Source organism: Anser anser, assembly GCF_964211835.1.
Source record: "Anser anser genome assembly, chromosome: 1".
NCBI classification, from domain to species: Eukaryota; Metazoa; Chordata; class Aves; order Anseriformes; family Anatidae; genus Anser; species Anser anser.
This window is the reverse complement of record NC_139720.1, coordinates 43,966,494-43,979,482: the sequence shown is the minus strand read 5'-3', so window position 1 is coordinate 43,979,482 and position 12,989 is coordinate 43,966,494. Positions and strand designations below refer to the sequence as shown.

Below are 12,989 nucleotides of genomic sequence, written 5' to 3'. Positions count from 1 at the left end.
TCTCTAGCCTACTTAGCTTTAAATTTGTTAGCATCTTTTTGAGTAGAATAGTATGTGTTTTGACATAGTTTGGGCTTTGATCTCTAAATCAGGTTTCAGAGGCTTTGGGAATTATGAAACCTGTTTTTTTTTCTTTTTTTCTCCTGAAATGTGTACTTTAATGTACCTTTCCAGCCTGGGGCAGGTTGAAGACGCTTCTCAGTATGGAAGCGCTTGGAGCAGCTTGGTTGAGTGTCTTTAACAGGAGGTCAGATTTTTAGGGGGGGAGAGGGGCGCTTTTCTTAGTTATTAATGCTTTGTAAAGAAGGCCCGAGGTGAATTTTTATGAAAGCAATAAATCTGTTTCTGTAATGCATAAGTAAGAAGTGAAGGTTATTAAAATCAAACAGAAAACTCGCTTGCGTATTACTTGTAGAGGAGAACTCTTTATTGTCAAGTTTCTTTAACCTTTGGCTGAAGAACCGGAGAGAGATTAACCGTTCTTACATCGTAAAGGATACTTGGATTAAACTTAAAAGCTTAAACAGTGTAAGTGAAAGCATTCTTAATACGGTTCTATATGTGATTGTTAGAGGTATAAAGTCTATAGGAAAATGACTGGAATGTGCAGGTTTTGGGGTTACTTTCTCCTTTTGCCATCATAGAAACGTGTGCAACAAAGTCCATTTGGGTTTTTAGTACGGTATTAAAAAGCAAATCACTGCATACCCCTCTTCTGCCTTCCTTTTTAGGTCATGCTTAACTAAACCACCCATGAAGCGCAGCAAAATGACAATAGTTGCTCCTTTTAGAAGGGTCGCTTCATAGGAACTGTACTGCACAATTCCTGTTGCTACTCTACCAGCTTGGCATGTTGCTATCTGGAATGAGGGCATAAGATGTAATAAAGTTGAATAATTTTCATGCTGTTTGCTTGGCTCCCCTATAATTTGAGGTAAGGGTATATTTAGGAGTTTATAGCTGGCTTAGGCATGTTTTGCCTATTTGACACGGGGTATGCCAGATCTCTGTTTGGGTGGGGTGGCTTTTTAATTAAAGCATACATTTACATTTTTTTCATAACCTGTTCAATTATATTTTATACTTACAGAGGGTATTAGACCAATGTTTTTGGAACCAGAGTTCTTATAAATTCCAAAGATTCAGGAATGTTTTTGGCAGTGCTAAATTCTCAGGCTGCAGTGTGTACCTTAACGGGCTGTGTGAGGATTGGGGTTAATTAATGCTGCGATGGGCCTCTGAGACAGGAAGGATTGCGTTCAGCAACCTAAGTTTCTGAAGTGTCAGCTAGCATCAGTTGGTGGAATGTCCTGTGGTTTATCTGCTGATAGAGACTGGACTGAGACCAACCACCTCTTCCCTTTTCCAGTACCTAAAATCAGGTAGCAAAAATGGTTTTTATGGCTCTCTTTGGTGAGATCTTTCTCAAAACAAATAAGCAAATGAATTGCTTGTTTAGCTTTCGGACTTCTGAAATGAGAACTAAAGATGATGTCAAGTATTTTTACTTCTAATAATGTTGATATGCTATGGTAGAAAACCTTGAATAGAAAAAATAGTGCTACTGAGGACACAAATATAATGTGAACAGAGTTGTAAGTTCTCAAATAACACAGGAGAGACCGTTGTGTTTCACTCCTGGTAATGGGATCCTAATATATGGTTCTGTTTTTATCAGTTTCTCTTTTTTAATACTGGTATTGTAATTCTTCTGACCTGGCTCCCCTCCTTTACAGTTCTCATCTCAATACCAGTCTTGACTGATGGGAAAATACCAATGTCTGTCCTCCAGTTACGTGCTGGTGCATCTGTGTCACGTTGCAGTGTCCTGCTACGCCACTCCTTGATCTCTTCAGCTGAGCCTTTCTGCTCTTGCTTACCACTAAGTTATGCGTTGGTTGGTTTGAGGAAACTTGGAAATGCATGCGATTGTCTTCTCCATGCCTTTACGTGGGTTTCCTTTTGGTTTAAAAAAGAAAAAAAAAAAAAAAACAGAAGCCAAAACCAAAGACTCAAAAGTTGAAGCTGACCCGTAATCATAAGCCGATTCTGTTTAGCCCCGTTGGAGGGTAAGGTCAGTTCAGGATGTTCTGCAGTCTGTAATATGCTGCCTGTTTGCCTTCGGAGGGAAAAAAAATTACCAACTCTTGAACTAGTTTGTGCTGCATTTATGAACAAAACAGTACAAGCAGTCAGACTTCGATTTTTAACTGGATGCAACGAAGCATTTATGTTGCAGTACAGTTCACATTCTCGTGCTGGATTGACCTGGTGACAATGAATATGCACAGGCTTTCCCAATGCTCCTTGTGTTTCTTATTTTTACCCTGGTGCTTATAGCTGGTGATAGTACTGGAAAAAACAGGGCTCCTGTCTGAAAGCCCCGGTTTGAAGTCCCTTTGGGACTTTGGGCTGTTCTCAATTTGAGAAACGCAGTATTTCTTGCCCGTGTTGTGATGCAACAAGTACAAAAATGCAAGGAAAATGACTTTTCCTCCTCTTTGTAAGCACACAGCATGTATTTGTTCATCCTAATAACTGCATGTGGAATGACTGTGTATTTCATGCTAGAATATGATTTATTTTGGAGGATTTTACTGGTCTGAACTCAGCCATCTAATTGCTAGTAAATTTCAAGTCGTAAACAGAGCCCTCAGATGAGCTCTGATAAGAGCTCCGTGCTTAGCTGGGAAGTGCTCAGGGACCTGCTTCGTTAGAAGCTTTCATACGCTTTATTGGGAGCGTTGTTCGTATCGCTTTTCCTGTAAAGCATATGTGCTGTAAACCGCCTTGGTAATAGCTTTTAACCGAACTAAAGACCAGGCACTGGTCTGCTAGGGGCTGGGAGAGCTGACGGTACAGGTGGCTTTTGGCCATACGCAGCATCGCTAACCACTGGGAAAAACACCCAGGGCTTAAAAGCTGAAAGAAGAGCGGGTGCTTCACGCCTTCCCGAACTTAAAGGGGTAAACCATTGGATGTTGCGATGAAATCTTTCTTTTAGATAGGTCTTGAAAAGCTTGATAGACACTTAGCAGGCGGTGAAATAAATGAGCCGAGCCCTGATACACGGGGTGGTAGTGGGTTGTGTCCCATGGGAACGGCGCTGCGTGTTTTGTGTGTAGGGAAAACTCAACTGTGCCATCCTTACACCTTCCCTCAACGTCATTGCATGTGAATGGAGGGACATTCCTTGCGTTTACCCGGAGTGCACAAAGAGAACTCTCCAGCCACACAAAAAGGACAGATGTGGAATCGCGGGTCATTTGGTTCACCTGCTCTGCTGGGGGACTGGCTTTGGTTGGTGGTGACCCAGGGAGGCCTGCTGCAGCGCGGCTTTCTGGATTTCTGTCTCTGCCTCTCTGACTTGAGGCAGCATCGTGTTTGCTGCAGTTTGGGGAACGGGCTGGTGAGTCCTGCTGTCTGGTCCTTTCCCCTTTTGCTGTGGGGTGCTCTTCATGTTCAGCGTCTTGCACATGCCTCTGCTTCTTGTATCCCAGTCATCAGAGACGAAACTCCTCTCCTGGGAGTTGCTCAGTTGACTGCAGCTGGTTTGAATGATGGGATCACGCAGTTAAGATGGACAAGCTTGACTTGTCAGGTGTTCATTTTGTTTGTTTCCTTGCTGTTTGTTTGTTTTTGTCTTGGGGGGAATTAAAATTTTCTGTATGCTTGAAAGGTGGCGTTTGTGGAATACCAAAGTTGTGTGCACATATAAAGGAGTTTTGGAAGGGTTGGTTGCTCGTACCCACTGCTGAAAGAGACAAGGGGAAGTGAAGAGGTTAACTACGTGCATCTCCTACAGCCTAATCAAAAACTTGTTGAATTTGGTGGAAAAAGATGCATTGACTTCAGTGAATTTGGATCAGGCTCACGGGGAAAGCACATCTCTCAGCTCAGTGAGAAACAGGGTCAGGAAGTTCCTCAAGGCAGACAGGAGAGGAGTTAAGAAATAAACTTCCTTGCTTATAAACCACAGTTCTTTGGATAAAGACTTTGTTAGGCTGTGTTTACTCACAAGATTTTCCTGACTGGATCCATGTGTATGTTGCAAGTCTGAAACAAGCAAGGAGTAGGATCCTTCTGCCCAGTTAGTTTACAAGACATAAAAAATTAAATCAGAGCAACTCTGAAGGCAAAAGCTAATGGCTAGTTTTCATCGTCATCATTCTATCTTAAACAAGGTAACAGACTCTTTGCTTTTTTCACTGAATGTTTGGATGTTTTAAAGCAAGGGAGGAAACACCATCTCATCTTTATGTTCCTTTAACAGACCGCTACAACTACGTGAGCATTGTGGAGTGATTACATATAACCCATCATGCGTGATCTATGGAAATTGTCTGTCTTTATTTAGCCTCTTGGGGGGAGGCAGGATGGAGAAAGAAATAGCTTTCTGTGATGGTGGTTGTTCAGTTTTTTTCCACCATGTTCTCCCCGACGTACAGGATGAATGACCGCAGGGACCCAAACGTAACAGAATGATGGGGCTGATTCTCAGAGTAGCGGACCAGCTACGGCTCCCTCTGTCGTACTTTGACGTCTGAACTCTAGCATTTACAAAAATCATGCTCAGAGTGCAGCATCTTTGTTATCCTCTGCTAATTCGTATTTATAGACGTATTTGTTCTTCTCCCGTGCTGAATTCATCTCACTTCTTTGCCTTCAACTGTTAACTTCTTTATAATTCATTCGCTTTCTTCAGGACATATGCTGTAGGCTAGGAGATGGACGAAGCTTCTGCTGCGTGTACACCATCAGCTTTGCAAGATCGTGTTTCCATCACCAGTTTCAGGTGCTGCTCAGCAGTTTCACTGCAGTGATACTGAAATCTGCTGGGGAGGAGAAAGCTTTAGGCCCTGCTTGTGGGAAGATGTGCAGTTGTAGCTTCCTTGCTTCTGTGAAGTGCTTATGCTCGTAGGAATTAATTTTGGTGTGGTGTGCTCTGACTGCTGTTGTCATGCGCTGCCTTTGGCTAGGGCAGCAGGGCTTAGGAGCACGGGGTTAAGCGTCCGCAGTTGGAAGTAGCGGGATGCAGTGTCTTGTTTCTTGATTACTATGGCCTCTGTTTATACCTTATAATTTCAGACATTTGGCCAAAGGGGATTAGGAGTTTAATCACGTAATACTTATGAAATAGACATGGAAAGAGACTTTCATTGACTCCATGGGGAAGCTGGTGAGAATGAACCAACTGAAGTGCTTTAGGCTAAGGCTTAGAGATACAGGAGTGTAAAAAATCTGAACCTAAGGAATTCTTACCGGTTTGCTCCAACACTACAGCGTGCTGCCTCCTCTTGGTCGTCTGTCTGTTGGGTATGCCAGCAAACCACAGTGAGGATGGCGCAAGAAGATGGGTAATCTGAAAAAAATCAAAACAAAAAATTATTTTCCCTCCTCACGTTCTGTCAGTAAGCATCAGATGTATTTAACTGTAGGGTCAAGTCTTCCATAGCAGGAATGTTTGCAGGCTTTCCACACCCAAATTACTCCTAAATCTTTGTTGCTTCAGGGGAATAAAGCACCAGCTTGAGAGGAGGACTGATAACCTTGGCTAGTGAAACTTGCAAGTGGCACAGTGCATAGCTACATTTCTTGTATCCCATTCTTAAAGGAATAAAGATTTTGGCAAGAAGTTTGGAGGAGATAAATTTGAGTACAGCCTTTCTGCAGCGGGATGGTGACTGTTCAAGTAGATTGAGGTTGTGTCTCTCGCTGATTTTGTTGGTTTTGCATGTGATGTAACCGGGTTGTATGATCCTCAACAGTGGATTTATCCTAATCAGTGGATTTAATTCTTGTATACAGCGTGTAACCTGTATTGTAATGAAGTTGCACATAACTGATAGAGATTTCGTGTTAATTTACTTCATTTGCCTTGAGGAGTTCCCAGGAGTCTTAGTTACAGGCTCATTGCACCAGGCGTTGTAGAACAGAATGAAAAGGCTTGGTTGTGTGGACTACTTGGAATAGAAAAAACACGTGTTGCTGCTTAAATATTTAATGTGTGACCTCTGCATTCATCTCAGCAACTTGTCATAATTTGAAGAGAGAACGCATTTAAGACTTTAAAGGCAGGGCTGCTACTCAGTATGAAGAATTTATAAAAAGTTAATTAAAAATAACGTGCTAGATTTTTTTTAACTGTTGTATAGTTCTGAATATTTGTGATATTGGATTCATTTCTGCAATGCAAGTGAGAGCTTAGAGGTTCTATCTGGCAGCCCTGCTCACTCTTGTCTGCTCCCATCTTGCAATTAATTGACTTCTCCTTCTCCCTGCCTTAATTTTTGTAATTGGAAGGTGAGGTGAGAGTTGTGGTGCCGTTGCTGAATGTCCTGTCTCACATGTTGAGGAGCTGAAGAGCAGATGAGGAGCTGCCTTTGAACTGGTTGCTCAGCTCCTGGTGTGTTGCAGAAGCTGGCGGGATGTTTGTGTGGAGACATTGGCGATACGGGCGCAGGTGAATTTTCAGTGTGAGGCAAGTAACGAAGGGCCAAAACTTTTGGGAGAACTACTGAATTGCCTGAGGAATCCGCAATCAGTTGGGAGAGAAGAAGGGAGGAGCTGAGGGTTCGGTATTCTTTACCCACCATCAAAATGAAAACTTGTTTGACTGTAAAGATGAAGAGCCTTTTAAATACGAACTTCTGATTTCAAGTGCACTTCACTAGCCATGGCACTCGAGCCATCCCTGCTGTGTCCGTTTTGCTGGTACAGAAGTTTGTGTGCCGATACGGTGAGTGGGTCTGTCAGCTCAGAAATGGCTTTTTGCCCTTGCAAAAATGTTTCTCGACCATATCAGTTCGCTGGTCTGCCTTGCGACCTTAGCACTGTGAAGGAGGCTGGACCTCCTCATCGGGTGCACGGAGAACGGACCCTGCATGTGAGACTGGAGTCGTCGTTTTAATCTGTGACATAAAAATGGAATCTGAGTGACTTGCACAGCTTCTTCCTGACGGTCGCTGTTAAAAAATTTAGCTGGATAACTTTGAGCAGTCAGGTGGTGGGGTTTCAGGAGCTATTTAAGTGCATCCGTACTGTTGATTTAGACCGGGAACCAATAATGTAGTAATAAGGTCAAATACATAAAATCAGGTAAAATTCTGCTAAACCTTGATCGTTAGTTACATTCCTCAAAATGCATGTTTTCACAGCGTCACGATTTAAATACTAGCTTACAACAAAATGTTGTTCTTGTCAAGTTGTTCCTTTCATCATGTTTAGGAATATAAATTTAACAGCACGCTTCCATCAAAGTGCGGAGCTGAACTGGAGCTAGTGTTTTAGTTCTGGTCACGCAGGCAGAGAGTAAGGAAGACTTGCAAATGCAAAAAAATCTCTTCGGATATTTTAATTTGGTGCTATCAGTATGTTTAAAAAAAAATGGGGAAAAATGTTTTTTTGGGGAAAAAAAAAATCCACAGTCAAATAACAGCCACTGCAAGATTCTGATTTGCTTTGTTTGTTGATATGGTGCCTTTTATTACAGCAGCTGAATGCTCCAGGTTCTTGTATGTCTGTTCACATCTCCCCTGTGAGATAGGAAGATGCAATGACTCAGGCTTAGCGTTATTTTTATTTTTTTTGGTGGCCACTTAGGGAAATATATGAAATAAGATCTAGATCTTATCTAGCACAATAATCCCCAGAGCATTCCCCTCTCTCGACTGACAGAGCTCACTGTGTTCCTTCTGCCACACTCAGCTGTTCTTCACCCATTCTGTGCGAAACATTTGCTGAATTGTTTGGATTTAAACTTACATATACTGACTTTAAAAAAAAAAAAGTCTGTGCAGATATTTTTGTAAAGAAGGCATAGTGACTCTGTGAGCTGATGGAAACTAGAATCCGGTTGTCCAAACTTTAACTTATTTGAGGAATCTTTTGATGAAGTTTGCATTGGGCAGAACAAAATTCAGTTTTTGTTACCAGTGTTGGCACTGATTGGCAAGACACTGCTAACTTGTGATGTTATTAGAAGCGTAAGCATTTATAGTAGCTACATATGTGTGTGTTTAAGATGTTATTGTGACTCTTTATAGAATGTAAAATTCAGTTTTCAGTAACCTGATTAAATATTCTGGTTTAAACTTCCATTTTTACATACTTTTGAAGATGGCTTGAAGTAAATACTTCAGCTGCCTCACTACTTTCTGTTACTCTATGAAACTGAAATGTCCTGTTTAAACGTGGGGTGGTGCAGTGAAGCTTCTTTGGTAGAACGAATTGTGATGCCTTGGTTAGAGCCAGGTCTGACTGCAGTTTTCTCCAGAAGTAGTGCAGTGGTGAACAAGACAATAGGAGTTTCCTGTGTGTTAGGCTGCTCTGTTTGTTTGTAGTATACAAAAATAGCTTTTTGATGGAGCAGGATCCGAAACAGGTTCGTAGAAAGGTATGAAGAAAATCTGTCTTGCACCTCAGGCTGACCACAACTTTTTGAAAGATGTGAGCTATGATTGCTACTGCTCGGACAAGCTGCTGACCTCTTGGAGTGCTGGCCACCTCAGTGTACTCTCACGTCACACCTAATGCTGAAAGCTCAAGCTACCTTTTTTCTTTTAAAAAGGCATCAAACGTAGGAGAAACAAGCTGAGTCTGTTAATTAGTTAAATGTAGCCTTAGGTTCGATCCTTCAGTTCACTTGGTTGTGTCAGAGCTGAGTTGCCTTCGCTTGAAAGCAGCGGATGAGGGAATGTTTCTTTTATAGCTGAGTACCTGCAGAAACGAGGCATAGCAACTTGGCCTTGACCGTGGAAGTGATACTGAGTACATGGACATCTATTTTCCTTTTATTTTATGCTTAATTCGGATCCTGGAGGTTTGAGGTTACAAACAATGCTGCTGAGGTGCTTGTGCTGAAGTTCTGGAATGGTTGGGAGCTTTGGTTGAGGGTACATATGGTCTGCAACTTTAAGAAGGTGGAGTGAGGAAGGAAGGACAAAAATTGTCTTGGTTTGTACAGGTGGTGACTAGAAATGGTTGTGGAGATGCGTGTGTGCTCTCTTACTTGCACAGCATTTAGCAAATGAGTCTATTTTAATCAGAAGCCTGGATGCGTACCATTTAAAAAACACAATGGTTTGCGTACACCATGGAAAATGCATCTTAATGTTTGTCGCCTGTCTGTAACTATGCTTTCTTTTCTGAACATCGTGCTAGGAAGAGAGGTCTTTGACAGATCAGCGAAAATACATTGCGTTTGGCTGCTTCCTGAGACTTCTCTGCACAGATGGGTCGCAGTAGTCACCCAAGCTAAAGAAAATTTAACGGAGCAGAAAGACCTCGCTTACCTCCTACAGAAGGAGGCGACGCTCGTTTGGTTTGTTCTTTTATAGGTAGGCTTATTGTTAAGAATTAAGCATAGCCCCACAGTATTTTGTCATTTAGCTCGCTCATTTTGAGCTGTCTGTCTGTAGTGCTGGCATCGATGTGACGTGGGAAAATCTGGGCAGCTGTCCAGTATCTATCCAGTCTTCAGTAATCGGGACAAAAAAAGTTTGAAGATCTGTATGGCTTTTAAAAACCTAGCACAGGTTGCAGAAAATCATTTCATGTGGTAATCTTGGTGTGGGAGGACTGACGAACCCCGTTAATCATCAGTGGCTGGGCAGTCTCATAGACATGCAGGAATCACAAAGATGTTTGCATGCTGGTGGCTGCCGCTTGATAACCCTGCTCGTGGTAGGATCAGAGTATGGCAGCTCCATGTTTTTGGGAACTCCCACATTAACAAATTTGTTCTGCAAAGGTGTTCCAGATGATTAAACCAGAAACAAAATCTGCATTGTAGATGTGCTTAGAAATAAGTTCACATAACTCAGATTTCATAACTGAGGCTATTTCTTTATCAACCACAAAAGCTTGTAATACGGTTCCTTCGTTCCTACCAGGTTGAAGACAAAAATTTTGGTTACTGGGATATTTGGGAAGAAACAAAACCATCGGAGTAGAGTGAAACAGCTTAGCCTAGTGAATGTAGTTTGTAGTTTCTGGATGGATCTGCTTAGACGGCTGTAAAGCTACAGGCTATAAATACTGGAGGAGAATTACGAGGCTTTGTTGGTAAGCTGCACGCACCTGTAGTGAGAGTGTAGGTGTGATGCTGGAGTAGTGAAAGCTGTGCCAGAACCTTCTTTCCTTCGAATAAAGGCAGGCATTTTTGGATGTTTTTGTTGCGTGTGTTGGTAGATGCTGTAAATGTGTGTAATTTGTGGCTGTTGGTGGAGTGCTTTTTTGAAGGTGGGACTTCACCCCTTCTGCTGGGGATGAAGTTACGGACGTGTACCACTGTGGTGTCGCCTCTAGTCAGCAGTTGGTGCATCATTCTTTGGAGTTCCTGCATGTGGAGGAGTACATACCAGCTGAAAATACTCTCTGTTAACGCTGCTGGCAAAATTTTAATCAAATAAATGTATTTATTTTTTTTCCCGTGGATCTAGGTAGGCTTTGAAGGCCTCTTCATCTGTCTGAATGTATCTTATTAACAGAGCTTGCCTATGGAATTATCCTTGGTGGTTTTGCTGAGAAGACAGCACTTAAATCTGAGCACTTTGCTGTGCTGTTATTATTAAGAAAGATTATTACAATAGTAATTGTAATAGTCCTGTATTTATAGTACATTAATGACAGGAAATGTGCTACAGGTCTTAAGTTACCAATGATGTAATGGAGTGAAGCGCCTCCTATGTTTTTTTATACCTGTTATTAATGAAATGCCTTTTTCCTTTTTTTTTTGGCTGCTATTCTGCTGGTTGTATTTCTTAAGTTCCTTATGAGATATTCAAAAGAAGTGTTGTGCTGAAGAAGAATGGAAAACAGAGCATTTGCTTAGGGCGTCAGCGATTTTAGTTCACCTGACCAAAAATGTTTGTTTATTTGTCAGGGTAAGAAGCCAAGATCAGAAATATATAAATATTCTCACTGTTTTGAGTTTTGCATCTTCTGAACTAAATAAATACTACATGCTGTGATAGTGTGAGATTATGGAGGGTACACATCTGTGCCTCAGGTTGATCATTTCTGGATCGCTGTTCTTAAAGGTATTGTATGGTATCCTGTGCTGATTCCTTTCCATAATGTAATTACAATTATACTTCTTAAATAGTGAGGAGGTTTTCAGAATGTTTCCTAGCGCCGTTAACATTGGTATGCTGGTGGTTTCCCAGCCCTTGTTAGTGTTATTGTAGAAGAATGAATTTCATCAAAGATGAAAGCTTTTGCATGATGCAATGCAAAAGAGGCTGCCCGAGACCTTGCTCGGGCTATGCAAAGGAAGCGTTACTGAAGTCACATTTAAAAACTAGCGTGAGGTTCTGTGGGAGCCTGTGATGAGGATGGAAATGTTGTTGTTATGAGAAGAGGATGCAAAGCACGCGAGCGCTGGGAGCTGCGTGCAGTCTCCGTACCACAGGAGTGTTGCTGATGGCAGAGCCCCAGACTGCTTATCTGGAGAAGCTGCTTTCTAACACCTGGCACTTGCAGTAGCCGTTCTCTTACCTCTGGTTTGATAACTTCCTTCTATTTCTGTAGAGGTTTTCTTCCCTGTTTTTATTTTGTCTGATTGTTTACCATAAGAGCTGGTTATACAAAAGGGGAGAAAGAAGCTTGTATTAGCTGTCACAGCTTTGGGAGCAGGAGCTTCAAACCGACAAAAAAAAAAAAAAAATAATTCAGAGAAATGAGCTTTCCCAGAAGAAACGCAAGCTGGACAAATCACCACATTGTGGCACTTATAAAAGTGTTATTCATGTGATGCATGTAGTCTTTAATATCCTTTTTTTTAAAAAAAAGTGGAAGTTAGCAGAACACCAGACCTCTCTTGCAGTGTAACACTTCATTGCTGTTTTAATCTTATCCTCTAATATTTTGAAGCTGACTTCCTAGAAGGGGCCAGGCAGAATCAGAAGTATCAGCGGTTTGATAGTTCCCTTCTGGTTCTACTAAATGGTTTGTGCAGCTCGATGACCAGAAGAGCATTACCAAAAGAAGGCTGCGACACAAGGATGCCTGAGTTATCAGAAAGAGGTTGTGGAGACATGTTTTGAGGAGGTTTGGGATTTTGTGTGTGCCATAGCCTGCACACCCAAATAAGTAGAAACCCAAATATAACCAGGTTGCCCTTCTGAAACTCCCTAACGGTGGAGTTAGATGCTTCCATATAAGATGCATCTTAATAGTAAAATCCTGAGAGGCATATGGAAAAAGGGCATGATGCCACACACAGCCTGCATCTTATTTGTGTGCCTTTTTTCCTGGAGCTCTTTAGCGATCTTCTGCTGGAACAAAACTTCAAATGCAAAACCAGGCTTTAATTCTGAGCGCGTTTGGTTGGCAGTGACGAGCACAAAACATGACTAAATGAGAAGATACAATGGAGGCAAGTATTCTAGCAAGCTTCCCGTCTGAGGAGCTAGGGTTGGGTCTCCTGGAAAAGTGTGCACGTTGTCTTAGCGTTTACTTAAAGAAAGTAGTCTCTCCAGGTGGATTTATCCAGCTTGTTTTCAGGAAGGGAAAGCTGCGAGGTCTCAGGAACAACATGCTTTTATCATTTGTTTGTTGTGTTGTTTTCTATTGTGTTTATCCTACTGAAGTCCTGAGGATGAAATTGTAGACACCTTTGGTCAAGTAGAGTGGGCTGGTTCTGACTTCCCATCTTTTAAAACAAAGCGGGTGTTGGGGGAGGATGAGGATATTTGTTGTCTTGCTTTGTTGGTTTTCACCTAAAAGCCTCACCGGAGGAGTCAGGAGGAGATGTCTTTGAGCGTGCTGGTGCCAGTTTTTCCGCAGGTTCCCGTAGGCCCTATTCCCTGGAATATCTTGGTTGGAGCTTTAGTCAGCTCTATCTCGAGTGTGATCGAGCTCTTTGAGCGAAGGGTAGGCCTTTGGAAATTGTTTCAAGGGTGGTTTGAGACTGTTCCATGATTCTTCTTGTTAAATCTTTCCACATAGTAGCAAAATAGTTGATTACTCCCAGCATTAGTCATAGG

At 42.0% G+C, this 12,989-nt stretch overlaps 1 protein-coding gene across 7 annotated transcripts in view; it reads left to right on the top strand.

Moving 5' to 3' along the window:
- The window catches only part of TCF20 (transcription factor 20), a 119,859-nt gene that overhangs the window by 63,516 nt on the left and 43,354 nt on the right, over positions 1–12,989 (top strand). The gene's annotated exons all lie outside the window — the stretch shown is intronic.